The sequence below is a fragment of the Physeter macrocephalus genome, chromosome 18, assembly GCF_002837175.3.
Source record: "Physeter macrocephalus isolate SW-GA chromosome 18, ASM283717v5, whole genome shotgun sequence".
In the NCBI taxonomy this organism is placed as follows: domain Eukaryota; kingdom Metazoa; phylum Chordata; class Mammalia; order Artiodactyla; family Physeteridae; genus Physeter; species Physeter macrocephalus.
The window spans coordinates 74,256,072-74,274,407 of record NC_041231.1 but is presented as its reverse complement, the minus strand read 5'-3'; the positions used below and the strand labels follow the sequence as shown (position 1 = coordinate 74,274,407).

The window sequence follows — 18,336 nt, the reverse complement described above, 5'->3', positions numbered from 1 at the left end:
CGCGCACACACACACACACACACACACACACACACACACACACACACACACACACACACACACACACACACACACACACACACGCTGTTCCCTCCTTTACATTATAAATTATCCAACCAGTCTCCACGCCCAATCAACTCCATTCCACTTAGAAATGCTTCCTGTATTACAGGCAAGGAAACTGAGGCTCAGAGAAGTCAAGTGACCTGCCCAAGGTCACAAGCACATTAACTGACTGGGCTGGGGTGAGAGGCAGGTTTTGACAGGCTGTCAAAAGCCCACCAGGTGCGCGCGCGCGCGCGCGCGCGCACCTGGAAACACGTCTGAAAAACACTAAGCCATAGCCTGGTACTTACATCTCTCTTTCTCTCTCTCTCTCTCTCTCTCTCTCTCTCTCACACACACACACACACACACACACACACACACACACAGTTCCCTGTCTACACACACACACACACACACACACACACACACACACACACACACACACACACACACACACACACACACACACACTGTTCCCTCCTTTACATTATAAATTATCCAATCAGTCTCCACGCCCAATCAACTCCATTCCACTTAGAAATGCTTCCTGTATGGGCCCTTTGATCTCCCATGTGGACGCTCAGGCCCCACTCAGACACACAGGACATGGCTGTGTGGTCACAGATTCAGGGGGTGGGGGGCCATGAGTCCTGCACATCTAGCTGGCAGCACTGACCTCACCTCGCGCTCACTCAGGGAGCTGGTACGTGCTCTTAGCTTGGAACCATTTCTTCAAGGCCCCATCCCTTCTTACTGATTTGGCTGTCCTCCAGCCAGGCTGAGGCTGACCCCTTTCTTCTGGACTCCACCTGCACCCTTCTCATTGTCCTCTTGGCCTCAGACCAAAAACCCTCAACAAGCTACCCACCTGGAGCACAGCCTGGGTTTCCAGCTCTCTTCCTTCAATTTAGCTCTTGGTTTTCCCACTCTCAGCAGATCTCCAAGGACAGTGCATCCTAAGGGGCTTCTCAATGATGCAGATCCCAGGGCCCTGCTCTTAGAGTTTCCAGGTCAGTAGATCTGGGTAAGGACCCAGGAATCTGCATTTTAACACGTTTCCCACGGGACTGGGATGCAGGCGGTTTCATTCACTCTCCATCCCCTTCCCTTGTCTTTCACCAGCACTTGTACCAACCTTTTCCGCAAGTCACCCCTTCTTTCCAGAGTTGTGATCAAATCCCCCAGGTTCTTATCCCGGGCTGCACAGTAGAATCACGGGGCATTTTGAAAAATATCTATGCCTGGATCCCAACCAGAACCAATGAAAACAGAATCCCTGGGTAGGTGCGGGGGAGCCACTGGGGTGAGCAGCTCATCCTGCTTTGCCCAGGACTGTCCCAGTTTTAATCCTGAAAGCCCCACATCCCAGGGGAGCTCTCAGTCCTGGGAAAACGGGCTCCGGAATTTGCAAATCTCTCCAGGTGATTCTAATTTGCAGCCAAGCTTGCCAAACACTGGACCCCATCTGGATCAAGAGAGGCCCCTCCCCGCCAGCATTCCCTCCAGCCAGGCCTTTTGTTTTCACTTAGCTCAGGTGATCTCAAAATGTGTCTCTAGACCAGCAGCATCAGTGTCACCTGGGAACTTGTTAAAAAAAAAAAAAAAAAAAAGGTACAGCCAATTCTAAATAATTTGCTCTTCTCTCAGCTCGAGAGAGATCCTTTGTGAACCCCTACCCAGAGCCACCGACATTTACTGCCTTGAGTGAAGTGAGGACTAAGGAGTTAACTGGTGATGGAGGTTTGAGGCTGGGAGCTCAGTCCTCCCCAGGGAGGTTTAGTGGTGACCAGAGGAGCCTAGGTTTTGATTCATAGGCAACAAACTTTTACTGACCACTAACTAATTAGCTGGCTTGTTTATGGCACCTCGTTAAATTCAACACTAACTCTGTCCAGCATTTGGTGTTGGGACTTTGTGGGGTCCATACATAAAACTTTCCTCTTCTGGCTCAAGTTCAGGACCAGTTGAGAAACAGATACATGAAGCAAACAGATGGAGGTCACGATATCAGCCACGTTCCTGACAGAGCTGTGGGAGTAAGCGGCTGTGTCTCTCTGGCCAAATGGACTTCCTAATGTCTCACCCATGAGTGAGGCCAGCTGACATGTCCAGTCCTCGGCATAGGAGGGTGACCGTGGACCTTCCCGTAGGAGCGGGCTCCTGACCTCAACCCCCAGAGCTGGCCAGATGCGCCCCCTGCAGGTAGCAGAGCCCAGGGAAGGGAGGGCGCGTTGGCCGACCCAGTTCATAACCTCCCAGAGCCATTGGTTAGAGGTGCCTCACTCCTTCCCCTGAGGAAGTGATGAGGAGGGACAGGCCAAGGTTCTCCACCCCTACGTCCATTTCAGCCACTCATGTCCTGATCCCACCCCAAGACAAGCTGGCCTGGTCCGGGGAGGGAGCCGGGCATTGATAACTTGTAAAAGTTCCCCAGGTGATGCTAAGGTGCCGTCGGTGTTGACTAACCACTCTTGGGAGATCCACTCCTGGAAACGAGAAGCCAGGGATGCTCCCCTCTAAGGGTGGGGTTGCTTCTATTTCACAACCAGGGGAACAAGGTCTCGGGAACCTTAAGCATCTTGCCCTATGCCTGGAGCGGGTCAATGGAATCTTAAGGATGAGTAATAGCAGTGAATGAATCAGCTTTCTCCAAATCTTGGGTGGACTTGGAGGTTTTCAGCCAGGTCGCAGCCAGATCAGCTAAAGCACTGGGAACTTGTTAAAGTCTAGAATCTCCTGGAGGGCTTGTTAAACGCAGCTCACTGGGCCCCACCCCCAGAGTTTCTGATTCAGAGGGAGGGCTGTGTAGCTGTGAGAAGAGAAGGGCAAGGGCTTCTGAGCTGGGCAGATCTTTGCCACCAACATTAAGGATGGCCTTGCCTGGGGTTCACCCAACCTCTCTGGGGCTCAGTTTCTTCACTGGTCAAATAGTGATCACAGGATTAATGACCTCATGTGTTTCTTGTGAGCTGAACCAGGACACACGAAGCACCTAGTGTGGTGCACGGCACGTAGTAGGGCTGGAGATAAACTGCAGATGTTGATTATTATCTGTAGATGTTGCTGTTATTCAGGGATAGCTTCTTTGAAAAGGTTGAGAGGAGGTTTTGGATGCAGGCAAGAATACCAAGAGGCAGAACACCAAAGGGAGAAAGAGCCAAGTCTGAAAGGATGCAGGAGGGGAGCCAGAAACAGAGCAGAAGCCAGTGCACAGAAGGTACACGCGAACTGTGTGCAGAGGGTGGGGGTCTGCTGCAGATCTGGCTGACAGAGAGGCTGGGAGTCAAAGTCACCCAAAATAGAACTCCCTCCTCTCCAAACTCTCAATTCACTCCCCCCTCCCCACTCCCTATCTCTCTGGGCCCCAGGCCACATGCCTCTGTCAGACTCGTTTGTTAGAACTACTCCCCTAACTGCACCCCGACCCCTGCCCTAGGGACTCAAGGAATCCTAGCAATGTGTTCAGTTCCAAGTGCTGGAGGAAAAGGAGCAAAATAAAAAGGGGAAAACCCTCTCTCTAGGCTTGTGTCTTTGTAGGACTTCCCACAGCCCCCCAAGTCTTCCTCTCCCCCAAGAGATGGCCATTCGGAGTCAGCATCTGGTTAGAAGTATCCAAACCAACGGGTACCAATGACCTGTCTCCCCTCACCTGACCGCAAAGCCCTCTCTGCCACCGCATGCTCTTTCCTCTTTCATAACTAGACTCAAAGCTCACCTCCCTGAAGTCTTCCCTGATGAGCTTCACTTGACTGCAAGAGTTCCTTCCTTCATGTGTGCATTCATCCATCCATCCATTCATTCCACAAATGTTTACTGAGCATCTGCTCTTGTAACAGAGAAGAACAAACCTGACTCCATCTTGGATCTGTTCCTTTAGCTCTAATCCCTGTACTCTGTTGCCTGTGCTTAGTCATGCTCTGCACATCTGCACATTTGCAAAAGAATGTTGCCTATAGTCTGAAATATACATGATAGGCCATTCTCAAGGATCCGACCTTTAAAGGTACAACACTTTTCCATTCATATAGAGATAAATGGATAAAGGTGCAGAACAGAGAACCACAAGTGTCTTGTTGGATACTGACAGGAACAGTGCGACCAGACCTATGTGGACAGCTGCAAGAACAGAGGATTCCAGCACCAAGTCTGCGACAACCAGCCACACCCCCTCCCCTTTTAGCATAAAAGCAGCCTGAATTTTAACTCAGGTAAGAGGGTTCTTTGGGACACTAGTCCATCATCTTCTCAGTCTGCTGGCTCTCTGAATAAAGTCACTATTCATTGCCCGAACCACTCATTTCTCCCGATTTATTGGCCTGTCATGCAGCGAGCAGTACAAGCTTGGACTTGGTAACACTCTGTGATGAGGCACCGTGCTGGGCAGCAGGGATTCGGATACAAAAGAGACACAGTCCCTGCCCTCCTGCAGCCTAAGGAAGGCAGCACTAGAGTGGGAGCTCACAGTCCTAAGGAGATAATGGGGCCCCCTTGTCATGCTCTTCAATCCTCTTTTTTAGCATGAGAAGAGACCTACCAGCCACTGGTGAGATGGCACCCTCTTTGTCCTGCACACACAAACCACACCAAAGAAAACACACCCGTATCAGACACGCATAACACACTTCATGGTTCCATGTTGCTTTCCATTCTATAGACTTTAGAAGTCTGTCTGAGCCTCAGTGCATGTCATCATCAGTAACTGACTCAGCCCCTGTAATTGGCATTGTAAGGACCATCTCAAGCGACACTTATTGACCTGCTTGGATGTAGCAGGCACCAGAGATAAGAGATGAATAAGATATGTTCCTGAGCACCTAGAGATGACAGTCTAGTGGGAGAGCCAGGCACATAAACAGTCATAATACAATATGGGATGCACACAGTAAGGCACTGTGACGTGAGTGGAGAGCCTAGTTGTTGACCAGGAGGACACCAGGGGAGGCTTCCTGGAGGAGGCAACGAAGAGAAAGCAGTAAGTCTGTTAATGAGCCTGTGCAGCGGCTTGGCTCCCGCCATTTCAGGTCATCTTAATCACGTCCCACTGACTTTGTTCCCTTCCCTTCCTCACCCCTCCATCTCAGAATACCCCGGGCACTGGGGCTTTTGGGAAAATGAATCCATGTGCACGTGGTATGACTGTGGGGGGAGTTTTTCCCCCTTCCTTTATTTAAAGGAAAAAAAAATAATGTTATAACACCAATAACTGATTATGTAATAAAAGCTAAATATATAAAGCAAAATGTTATTTCCCCTGGCTATTTGTAGGTGGTGCTAGATACCCGCCTTGGCCTTTCAGCTCCAGTGCCAATGGGGGCCAGAGCTGAATTTTCAAATGTTGCATCACGGTCCTTCATAGCTGGAAAACAGTTACTGGCAGACGGAAAAGGGCAGGGCTTGGGCTGACTTGCAAAAGCTGAGTCAGGGCTGTACCAGCCTCTGCACAAAGCAGCTACAGCTGCGAGTCGAAGGCCTCTGTATTTAACTAGGGAAGCTGAGTGGAGGGAGGCCGTCACATCACACTTTTTGTCAAGCACAGTCATCCCAACAGGTAGTGAAAATCACTGTTCCTGTCAAGACTGAATGAGAACAGCAAGATGAAAGTTTCCCCATACACAGGAATGGAAGAGAATTTGAAGACCAACAGCCCTTGCTAGCATGGAATGAGATTTCCTATGACATGAGGCGTTTGCCCTGATATTTTTAACCCCTGGTTGAGTCCACTGAAGCCAATCCCCCTTTCTCTGGGGATGATATATATTATTCAAGGGGCAACATTTTATTTTTACTGAGTGCTAAAGAACTTTGACCCCAAGACTCCTTTCTGAGAAGCAAAGGCCTCAGGAATAGGATGGAGTTGAGAATCTAGAGTTTTCGCTTCTACGCTTGGCTCTGCCACTAACTAGCTCTAAGACTTTTGGGAAAGTTAACTTCCTTAAGCTTCACCTCCTTCGTCTGTCATGACAGGATATACCCCATAGTGTAGTCATGAGGCGTAACTGACAATTCAGGAATAATACTGCATGTCTGATACAGAGTACTTTACAAGGAAAATACTGAAAATATTTCCCAATACATTTTGCCTTCGGGAAATAATCCAGGTATTTTTTTCTTTATCTTTTTTTTTTTTTTTCTTTTTACTTTCCTTTCTCCTGTACCCTTCCAATATCAGCGCTAAGACACAGCCTTATTTTCTCTGGTCAAAGACTTATAACCCCCAAAACAAAAAGGTCAACAGAGCAGGGAAGGGTCACTAAGAGTTAATGTTGTTTTCTCTGGACAGGATGAGGAATAGAAAACCTTTCTAGGACTAGGAGGGAAAGGAATTAAACGGCCAGGATTTCACTCCCTTCCACACCAGGGGGGAGGGACATCTTTAGAAAGGAGCCAATGACTTGGAGAATCCCAGGACAGCGCTGTACACCTGGGGAAATGCCACGCCCCTTGGAGAAGCCCTGCCTTCAGATGGGCTCAGAACAATAGGGCTCGGCCAAGGGCAGGTTAGCAAGGGCCGGGGGCTGTCCTTGGGCCCACCCAACCAAAGCCCTCACATCCAGGCAACAGCTGGACACTGGGGCCCTCCAGGGGCAGGCGGGAGTCCGGGAGAGCCACGGGGCCTGAAGAAGTCACAACTTCAGCAACAGGTGCCAGGTAACCCTTCAAAGTCCCCGGGACAAGACCAGACCTGGCTCCTTCAGTGGATTTCAGCACCGGGGCCCAAGACGCAGAGGGAACACAGAACACATCAGTGGATGTCACCAGGGACCCTGCAGCCTTGAGAAAACTGGAGCCTCCCCAGCGAGCAGACTGCAGAGGAGGAGGGCCCTGGAAGACACCTCACAGGGGGTCTGAATCCTGACCTCACTGGACCCTGAGCCCCTGTCTCACATCAGAAGAGACTAAAGTACCTTTATTTACTAAGATAAGATTTTAATTGTAAGTTATCAATTAGGGCAAATAATTACTTTTTCCTGCACATGTGAGTTGTACCGTATACATGTTCCCCAGCCATTTTAGGAAACCTTCAATAAATATTAGCTGCCTCCTCCTCATCATCGTAACTAAATAGGGTCTTCTTGGATTGACATGGAGGCAGGGCAAATGCGGACAAGAGCAAGAAACAGTCCTAGTTGTTTCAGATCTGAGTCCTAGGAGAGCTGAGGGAGCCTGGAGGGACCGGGGTGGGGAGGGGAGAGTTGCAGCCTCTGAGACTCAGGCCCTCGCCTGGAGTTTTCACCCTCTCCTACTGTTCTCTGCAAACATAGTCACGCCCTCCCTTCTCACTCAGGTTTAACTCTAATGAAGCTGCCCACTGCTCTGCCCTTTCCTCACCAAGGGGGCCGCAGAGGAGGGGGTACCAGGCCACTTGCCCCCTTACACCTGCCTGGCCTGTCGGGATAGGGTCCTGCGGGGCCGTTCACCTGCCCACTCACTTACCGTCTGTGCAGGCTTAGCAGGACAGCATAGTGGGTACAAACCAGAACTCAGGAGTTAGGCTGCCTGAGTGCCGACCCCAGCACCACTGATCTGCTGTGTTATCTTTGGCCAGTTACTTCACCTTCCTGTGCCTCCGTTTCCCATCGGAAAATGTGCTAGTAATCTGCCTTCTAATGTAATTGCAGGGGTTGAGTTAGTGGTCTTGTATACGGTGATCAGGGCTGTGCCTGGCTCCCAGCAAGCACTGTCTGAGGAGCAATGATTGTTCACCTTCTCAGTGAGATTATTTAAAATAACCCCTCTTCCATGTGGAGAAAAGGGAACCCTCCTACATTGCTGGTTGGAATGTAAATTGGTACAGCCACTATGGAGAACAGTATGGAGGCTTCTTAAAAAACTAAAAACAGAACTACCACATGACCCAGCAATTCCACTCCTGGGCATATAACCAGAGAAAAACATAATTCCAAAAGATACATGCACCCCTATGTTCACTGCAGCGCTGTTTTCAATAGCCAAGACATGGAAGCAACCTAAATGTCCATCGACAGAGGAATGGATAAAGAAGATGTGGTACATATATACAATGGAATACTACTCAGCCATAAAAAACAATGAAATAATGCCATTTGCAGCAAAATGGATGGACCCAGAGATTATCATACTAAGTGAAGGAAATCAGACAAAGACAAATCCCATATGATAGCACTCGTATGTGTAATCTAATTTAAAAAATGATACCAATGAACTTATTTACAAAACAGAAACAGACTTACAGGCACAGTTACTGTGACCAAAGGGGAAAGGTGGCAGGGGAGTGATAAATTATGAGTTTGGGATTAACATACACGCACTACTACATATAAAACAGATAATCAACAAGGACCTACCTTATAGCACAGGGAACGCTACTCAATATTCTGTAATAGCCTATATGGGAAAAGAATCTGAAAAAGAATGGATATATGTATAACAGAATCACTTTGCTGTATACCTGAAACTACTACAACACTGTAAAGCAACTATACTCCAATATAAAATAAAAATTAAAAAAAAATTTTAATGCATGGAATACAGTCAATGATGAATATCCAATAGCACAAATAATGGTTTAAAACAAAAGCAAAAACAAAAACCCTCTTCCAGCACCGTCCGCTCCCTTCTCCCGCCTTTTTCCACATAGACCTATCAGCACGTGAGATGCTATATACGTTATTTATTCTCTCTCCCTGAGACATTTTGGTCCATCATTCACTGTGTATCCACAGTGCCTAGAATTACTGCCTAGCACATAGCAGACCCTGTGATAAAGAATGAATACAGGAAACTTTTCTTACTAACTGTATAACCTTAGGCAGATTATGTAACTCCACATGCCTCAGTTTACTCATTAGGAAAATGGGGTTGACGTGAGGATGAAATGAGAAAACATTTGTGAATATGCCCACTCCGGCCCTTGGTACATGGTGGATGGATGACGGCTGATCTGGAAGGACCAGTCTCGGCCTGACTCAGGCAGGGCCTGCAATGGTTAATCCCCAAATCTCTTCCCCGCCCCCCCGCCCCCGTGGCAAGGCAAGGCTGGACTGCAGGGCCACTGGCAGCTGTCCAGGTGGAGGATAAATGTCAGAGGTGGGTGCCTGTGGAGCTGCCCTGGTCCCGACGTGGAGTCTTGACCCGGGCAGCTGGAGTCTCTCCCCACCCCCTCCTGCTGGGAGACACTGCCTGAGCCTGGAGCGTTTCGGGTGCAGGAGTGAGCGGTGGGAACCTCCGCCTGCCTGGGTCCCACGCCACATCCTGGCCTCAGGGGAGGTGGGCCCAAGGCCTGGCCTTCCCAGCCATTCCCAGGCGGCCTGCTCTCCTGCAGGCCCAGCTGGGCTGACTGAACCAGAGGCCTGTAGGGACAGGTCTGTCCCTCAGCATTGCCTCGTCCCGAGCCACGAGGAGGGAGCTACAGGCCTCAGCACAAGGAGGGTCTGTGTTCAGAGCTCAGCTCTGTTGGCTCTGAGCCCTACCCACCTTCCCAGCCCGGGGGGAGGGAGTATGTTCAAAGGCAGGTGAGCCTCATGCCACCAAGTCACAGAGAGGACACCCAGAAGAGCTGACTCCAACTGGAGTCTTCTCCCGTGTCTCCATTCCTCCCAAGTCTTCATTTCCCCCAATGCTCCAGCTTTCCAGCAACTTCCCCAAGAGTCCATCCCTCTCCAGGACTGACCCAGAAAGAGAAGAACAGAGACGCACAAGCTTAGCATGCATGAGGAAGATGAATAAATGAAACCCAGCGTTTACCCCATGGCTCATTCATTCCTCAGTTGCATGTGGAAGCCCCACTCTGTGCCAAGCATGGCACACAGCAGGGAGGTGGCCGTGAATAAAACATAGAGCTGGTCATCAAAGATGCTCTTGGTGAGTCAGGAAAGGGAGGACCACGGTTAAGCTGGCTGGGGAGGGGGGCACAGGGCAGGTGGGAGTCTAGGGGAGGGGTCTCTAACATGGCCTGTGGAAGGAGGGAGGGCCAGGAATCTGGAAGGGTGACACCGAGGTGTTTCTGGCAGGCAACGTCTTGGGGAAGAATGCAGGGGTTGATGAATGGAGAAACGATATCCCTCACCAAGGGGCCAGCTCAGAATCACCTTGTGGGGGAAACTGGCCTCAGCTCCCATCCTCTCAGTCTTCAGGGACTTTCACTAGAAAGTAAGCCCCCCACCGAGGGCAGGAACATGGTCAGGCTGCACCCTCAGAGCTTAGAACAGTGACGGGCACACGTGGGAGGTACACGGCAAACGTGCCTGACCACACCAGTGCATAAACTCCCCGAAGGTAAGCTCACTCCTGACCCCCAGGAGCCCTTGCTCTCCTCTGATCCCCCTGGCATACGTGGAAGTTGATATTGCCCAGGTTGCTCTTGATAAGCATAAAAAGCTCAACACGCTAGAACTCTCTAACTGGTGCCAGACATGGTATCTCTTCAGCCTCCAGCACGGGCGTCCTTCACAGGCACAAGCAGTGGGGTTCTCCCCAGGTGCTGCTGGAATCACAGGCCACTGGGGACCAAGGCGAGGAAGAGCAGACAGCTGTTGCACCTTGGTCTCTACAGAAGGACAGCACGGTGCTGGCAACCACTCCAGCCCTGGGCTCACTGCAGGCCCATCCACACACGCTCCCAGCCCCTGGCATGGAAGGGATGGGTGGGGGAGGTGCCGATTAGCGCACTCTGTTCAGACACCGCTGTGAAGCTGGGCCCTGGGGAAATGGCCCAAACACCAGCCACTCCTGCTTGCCTCCTTCTCAGCGGAAAACTGCAAAGAGCACAGGTTCCCTTCGCTTGTCAAGTAGGCCAATATTTAATGAAGACCTACTATGTGCTAGACCCTGTCAGGGGGACTAGGAAAGCACAGTCAACCTGTCCGAACTCTTGTCTTCTGGAAGCTCATGGTTTAGAGACAGCCAGGCAGAACAGTGTTTTTCAAGCATCATGCTAAGCGCCACATCAGGGGTAGGTCTGCCGGGACAGAGAGGAAGAGAACTTCACCTCCCTGAAACTGCGGGAGGAGATTTTACAGAAGTGGTGCTGTTCTGAACTGAGCCTTGAAGGATGGCTAATTACTTCACCAGGTACCAACCTTCAGGCAGAGGGAAGGGCAAGAGTTAAGATACAGCCGGTGAGAGGTGGGGCGTACAGTACAGAGCTGGGTGTGGCCAGACCTGAGAAGTAGCCCAGGGCTTGGTCCTGAGGGACCCACCCTCCTTGGACTCTGAAACTGGCTTTGGGATTTTCCAAAGTCTCCTTTGGTCCATTAAGAGAATCTATGCTCAGACCAAGGAGGTCGAGGGGAAGCATACTGCACACAGAGACAGAGGCCCTGAACAGCAGCCCAGGCCCAAGCCCCACACCCCGCCAGGCACAGGGGTGTCTCAGTGGACCCCTACTCAGGGAGCCAAGTCACGAGGGCCACTGTTCTCTGGAGTGACCAAGTGCCATTCCACAAGCTTGGATGCAAAAATACGACCCTGGAAAAGACTAACCTGTTCTGCTTCTGGATGGCTCCACCTCCCCACCCCCCAACCCCTCCTGTGTGTAAGGAACTTAATTCCTTTCTCTGACTACCCTGCAGGGAGGCTCCCTCAAGGCTGCTGGGAAGCACAGGGTGTTGAGAGTGGAGGTGACGATACTTTTCAAGACCACTCTACAGAGGAGAAAAAGCAAGGCCACTTACGCCAGGACCCAGAGCAAACTCATGACAGCCCACGTCTAGAACCCCATCCTCAAATTCTCAGCAGGAACTCTTCTTTCCTGCTAGAGAACAGTTGCAGACAAACCCTGGTTTGGTTCTTCAGTTCTTGGTTTCCTCTAAACGGTTCTACATATGCTATCTTCAGCAGAAACAACAACTACAAAAATGTAATTTAAAAACTCCGGGTGGGCTTCCCTGGTGGCGCAGTGGTTGCGCGTCCGCCTGCCGATGCAGGGGAACCGGGTTCGCGCCCCGGTCTGGGAGGATCCCACATGCCGCGGAGCGGCTGGGCCCGTGAGCCATGGCCGCTGAGCCTGCGCGTCCGGAGCCTGTGCTCCGCAATGGGAGAGGCCACGGCAGTGAGAGGCCCGCGTACTGCAAAAAACAAACAAACAAACAAACAAAAAACTCCGAAAACCTTCACCAAGATTCCTCAGTGAATTATTTCCCTAAAGATCGTGAGTCCTGCAAGGGCCCGAGCTATACCGCCTCTCTCTTTGGATGATGTTCCCTAATACTCTAGAAACAAATTCACAACTTCTCCCAGTCTTCACCTCAGATTTTCTCTTGGAAGCCTGGAGAATATTTAGAAACCCTTTAAAAAAGAGATGACCTTCCCAACAGTCAGTCCAAAAGGTTCTATCTGCCAAGTGGATGTCATAGAAACCTGCGACTTCACACGCAATTATCATTATTCATCTACCATCAGCACCTTTTCTCATATTCCACACCTCATTTCATGTATAGTTTCCTTGATTTTGGCATGCAAAATGGCTTTAAGGAGAAGTGAGAAAAATCAGCAGCAGAAGCTGAAAGCAAACCTACCTGGTGTCCAGGGATTTGGGAGTTTGCGGAGGATCAGGTGGCATTTTGGATATGTTTTCCGGGAAAGAAGAGCTATTGGTCATACCAGCTACACAACTTAAGGATCGTGTTGGAAGGGAAGGAAGGGAGGGAGGGAGGAAGGAAGGAAGGAAAGGAGAGAGAGAGAAAGAAAAAAGAAAGGAAGGAAGGAAGGGAGGGAGAGAGGAAGGAAGGAAACAAAGATTTGAAACTCTCCCCAAAACTTCTAATGACTTCTCTCCCACTTTAGAGTACCATAGGGATATTCACCTTTTCCAAGACTTGTTTTCCCCAAATGACCCCGCCTGCTTGCAGAATGTGGCCTTGCCCTGTGAATGATGAAGCAATGAGGCGGGGAAGGCAAGGAGCCCTGAGGTTCCCCAAGGGATAAAGGGAAGGCTCTCAAAAGTCAAAAACTATCTGTCACCAACTGTTGGTTATTTGGACAGTTAAACCAGATACCGAGAGCTGACCCTACACCCCTTCCTCCCCAGACCTCTCCTCCCCCAGCTGAGCAGAAACTAATCACATCTTTATTAGACGTGATTATTTCTCCCCAGTATCTTTTCCAGGAGCCAGATACCCGGCCAGCAGGCAGGATGGACCAAGACTGACGTCCAGTGGGGAAGGAAGCCAGGTTCACTGAGCCAGGCCCAGTATGCATACGCCTTATCCAATATTTACCAACACACCTACACCTTCCGGACACACATTCTATGTGCACCTCATCCCCATTTTCCATGAGAAACCGGGTTCACAAAGGCCAAACGATTTGCCCTGGACCATTCAGTAGTGGTAGAGGAGGACTGGGTCTCTCTCCTGCCGCACTCTGCCCAAGGGGCGCCAGGACCACCGTATGCCGTGTCCAGTCTGTGACCTGCGAGAGAGTCCCACTTCCACGGGCATGTGTGAATCCATCATGGCCGCAGGGAAGGCACACCTGGGAGAGAAGGTGCAGGCCAGACCCTCACCACCAATGCCTGGTGCCCCTGTGCTCCTGCACCACCCAGAGGCCCAGCTCCAATCCCCACCAGCTGAATGACACCCGGGTCAGGGAATGGTGCTGGTGGAGGACCAACGTCTTCTCCTGGGTACCCCAGAGAGAGCGTGGGCAAGGGAGAGGGTGGATTGGGCTGCTCCTACAGCAGTATATTTAACTACATTTCCCTTAAGGAAGGATACCCTTTTTAAATTCACACCAAGGCTCTGCATGGGTGAGGGGTAGCCCCGATTGGGGCTCCCCCTCGGCAGGTCAGCTCCCGTGGGCTCAGCTGAAGCCATCCCCAGGCTACCTCTCACCACTGTCCTCCACTAGCCAGGCAGTTGGAATAACCTGGCTCTGGAGAAGAAGAGTGGCAAATTCCAGGCTCTGGAATCCTCCTCTGCTCTTCTCACCCAGCTGGCTTTGCTCCAGACTCCATCCATTCAGAAAACGCCCCGAGAGGGACAGGGGGAGGAGAAATTCACACTCTGGGCCCTGCCTGGAGCCGGCTGCCCAGGATCCAATTTCGGCCGCATCTTCTCTTGCTGAGAAGGCACGGGGGGCACCTCTCTGGCTCACCCAGCCTGCAGGAGCTTGGAGGCCTCTCCTACACGTTGACACGCATCTTCTGTCCTGAATCTGCAGAACCATCGCGGTCAGGGATTCGGGGCTTGTTTTCTTAATTAACTGAAAATGCTAACACAGGAGCCTTGGAGCTGGCAGGGGCCTGGCCTACAGCGGCTACAAGAGAAAATTCTTGCTTTGAAATCTGGATCTCTCGGTTTCCCACTCATGCCCCTCTCGGGATGTCAAAACAAACAGGGCCACCCAATCACGGGGCGCAGGGAATAAGCAGGCTCAGGTTACAAGGGCCAGAGATGGATTTAGCACCAGGATGCTTCAGGGCCTGACACGTGATGAGATCTTGATTTCCCCAAATGGCTCAGCTAGACCCCAAAAAGTCACCAGCTGTGACAGGGGCTCTAGAGGGGGAAAGGGAGAGGTCATGAGCCTTTGTGCCAACACTACTTCCTGCCTGCCTACTGCCTGGCAGGCACGGAGCCAGGGATGGGGGAGGTGGCCGAGATAGCCAGGTCCTATCCTATCAATTCCTGCCCTTGAGGAGATATAGTTAGGAACGACAAACTACCAAAGTATAGCATATGAAGGGTCACTTCCAAGGCAAGAACGAAGTGACAGAGTCACAGAGGAGAGGAAGAACTCCCTGTGTTGGAGAGGGTACAGGGGTTCAGGGTCATGGCAGGACACAAAGAGGGAACATCTGACCTGAACAAGGAGTCAAAATCTTACGAGCAGATAGGACTGGGCTGGGGGGCGGGCGGCGGGGACTGAACAGGCAAAAGGGCTCAGAGGCAGGAAAGGGAAGAGTAAGTTCAAGGAAAGGCAGGCTGGGTGGGATGGATAGAGAGTGGGGCTCACGGGAGTGCAAGAAGGACTCAGTGAAGAAGATGCACCCAGAGACGTAGAAGGGGGTACGCCCATCATGCTAAGGAGTCCAGCCGGCCACAGGGAACTAGCAAATGTGTTCCGCACAGGCTAACTCCATCTGGGTCAGGGTTGCCAAAGCTGGCCCACTGTCCGCCAGTTTTTGTAAATACGGTTTCACTGGAACACAGCCTCGCCCATCCATTTCCATGCTGTCACGGGCTGCTTTGGTGCTTGAGTCAGTGAATGTGACGGAGACCTTACGGCCCCCAAAGCCAAACTCTGTGCCCTCGGGACTTCACAGCCTGGCGACTCCTAATGTAGAAGATGGTCCGGAGAAAGGAAGCCCAGGATGATCTCCCAGGACGATCGCCCAGGATCTAGGGGAGGGACGGTAACCAGAGAGTAAAGATTCACGGGATCGTTACTCGGAAGGAGGTAAGACCACACGGCAAGACCCGAAGCCTCAGCGGCAGGAGGAGGAGGAGGAGGAAAAGGAGATGGACGAGGAAGAAAAGGAGGTCTGGGTCCTGGGTCTCTTGTCTCCGGCCGCCTGCACTGGGGGGTTATCTGATCCACACCAGCCGCCCAGCCCCATCCAAGGGCCGAGGCACCAGACCAGCACGATGTGCCTGTTCATACTCAGGGTGGTGAGGCCTGGGTCACAACTACAGTTCCCTAGGTCAGGGATCCTGCTACAGCCTCGTCACCCAACAGCTGGACCCTCGGAGAGGTCCGAAGTTCTGGGGTGGCCAGAGGACACCCCTCTTGGAGAGGAGATCACACAGTGCTCCCGGGAGGCCCGGCACTTTCCCTTCCCAGCCTCGGCACAAGTTGCCCCATCTGGAAAGGCTTTGAGAGGAACATCCATTTGCTAGAGGTCAGAGATGCAGTGTTGGAAGAGGGGCTGCTGGCCCCTAATTTGGGGACTTTCCTCTTTCCTGACTTGCATGTTCCTCCCTGAGTCTCTGGACTGGGTGCCCCCTGATCCTGGAGACCAGGGGGCTGGAAGATCAGAAGCCGACGCTGCTTCGCCCCGGCTGAGTCCAGTTCACTCTGCCCCAAGGAAAGGGGATGTTGAACCCTCTGCTCCTGGGAGACCCTTACTACACCGCACCCTCCCTGCAGTAGAATCAGTGTAGCCTCTCTTAATCTTTGGTATTTGGACCTTCCAAGCATACAATGTAGAATCCGGTTTAAGAAACAAAGCATTAAAAGCTAAACACTATCATTTTAGGAAACCACACTTGGTGCCAACTTGCTCAGAAGCAAACTCGGGGACTAAAATGTCAGGCCAGTAGTAGGTTCTATGATGGCCATTCAGATGATTCACAATGAATGCATTCAATTTCCAGATTATTATTAAAGTGAAAACAACAGGAAACATTTCTTAAGGAAAAGAACATTCTCAAGCTGAGTTCTCAACACAACTCTCCCCAAGGATCTCTGGGCTCATCATCTGAAAGACTCTGCATAGGGCTGAGGACCAGGTGGTGGAGTTAGGCCGGCCAGGCCTTCCCCAGTCTAATGCCCAGCCGTGTCCTCAGTGTCCATTAGAATGGCTGGCACATAGTTTAATAAAGCTGGGCCTAATGGCCTACTAACACATGAATGAATGATTAAATGAATGAAGAAGTTCAAGTCCTGGTTCCGCCATGTGCCAGCTCTGTGTCCTCAGGCAAGGTCCTTTACCTCTCCGAGCCTCAGTTTCTTCATCCATGAAATCTCCGCAATAATTCATGACTCCAAGAATTACTGCGAGAATTAAATGAGACGGTACCCGTAAAGCCCTTGGCACAGTGATTGGCACATTGAAGGTACAGAATAAATGGTAATTACTGTTACTTTTCAAAGACAGCTTTAATCTCACATCCAAGAAGATCTTTCCAGATCTTCGCACCCTCCCAATTCCATCATGGCTTTTTTTTTTTTTTTTTTTTTTTTTTTTAATCTCGGTAAACGCGCAGCCAGAGCCCGGCACGCGACCAGAGCATAGGAAAGAGCTCTTGGAGCAGAATTTGGCAGACAGCAGCTCTGATCTGGGGCTCAGGGCCTGGGTAAGCGAGGGGCTGAGGCTGCTTCTGTATCCTGCCTTCTCCGTGGGAGGCTACCTCCCAGCCCTCCAAACTGCACCTGCGCATTCAAAGCCAGGGAGCTCACCTGTGCCCATGCCACAGGAAACAGGGCTGGGGGACGCTTGCTCTGCAGAGGGTAGAGGTGCCAGCTCAGTCCAGTTCTGCCTGCTGCAGGGAGCCCTCCCCCCATTCCTTCTCACTCTGAGCTGGGGCAGCAGCGTGGGCCTCCCTCCAGGGCGGCGTTCCCAGGCTTCAGAACAACAGGCCTTCCGTTCTTCCCGGCCTGGGGCAGACCTACCTCCTCTCGCTACAGCCCCGCCTGCTGCTCACGGGCAGCTGCCCTGTCCAAGGGTCCTGGAGAACAAGCCCGGGGCCTGGTCTGTCCCCTCACCCCTGAATCCCCAGCTGAGACAGAAATCACAGTGTCACTCACTGCATTTGGCCTCGGGAATCTTTGCAAACAGCCCTTACTGGCCACACTTTGTTTTCCCCAAATGAGAGAAATCTGACATCTGCCCCTCCCTGATCTTCACCCCTTGGGCCAGGCTCCAGATATTTCCAGATGTCAATCTTCAGCTCCCTGCCTCAGGGGTGGCAACCACCGGGAGGAGGGGAGGGGGCTAGCCCCAAGTCCAAGGCTCACTACCCACTGGGAATCCCAGCACCACCACCCCCCACCCCACCCCCATCTCCCTCCTTCCCACGTTTGCCCATCAGATTCCATCCGGCAAGAATCACCAGACTCAACCCCCAAACTGCAATCCACAATCCAAGCAGGAAGATATGACGGTTTCGTTCACTTCCCAAGTTTATCCAGCTATTTTCCAACTTTCTTTTTAGGGATCCTGAGCTCAGTCCTTAAGAATGATCCTTGTATGTCCCAGAGCCAGGGCGGAGGGGTGGGAGTCCAGCGCCGCAGTGGGCATTGTGTCCAGGAAGTCCTTCCTTGGGCATGGATTCTTGGGGGGTGTGCACTTGATTCAAAGCAGCCTCCCTCCGCTGGAGGGTCCCAGCTGCAGCCCAGGGAGGCACCGAGCAGGGGAGGCAGGGCCCCAGAGGAGCAGCGAAGAGTGTGGCTGCTTTCTGAAAGGGACAGCCTGCCTGGGGAGCCCATGGGGAAAAAGCTACACAGGAAGGAGCCAGTGGGGATGAGCCAGACTCCTCCAGGGAAAAGCCAGGGACAAAAGCACCGGGACCCTGGCTTTTTCACAAGTTTAATCCTGAGGATTAACAAGCTTGACCCCTCTCCTGCTGTGTAGGACAATGAGACAGA

At 51.7% G+C, this 18,336-nt stretch overlaps 1 protein-coding gene across 4 annotated transcripts in view; it reads right to left on the bottom strand.

Moving 5' to 3' along the window:
* DAAM2 (dishevelled associated activator of morphogenesis 2) overlaps positions 1-18,336 on the bottom strand; it is a 116,795-nt gene that overhangs the window by 68,970 nt on the left and 29,489 nt on the right. Inside the window, exon 1 of one of the 4 annotated variants that reach the window (XM_055080206.1) lies at positions 17,149-17,164. The exons of 2 other annotated variants lie outside the window; for them this stretch is intronic. The gene's annotated coding sequence lies outside the window, so the exon portion shown is untranslated. Of the gene's footprint in view, positions 1-8,372; positions 8,390-17,148; positions 17,165-18,336 lie in introns of those variants that run through there. One more of the 4 variants, XM_055080205.1, reaches the window with a different exon arrangement.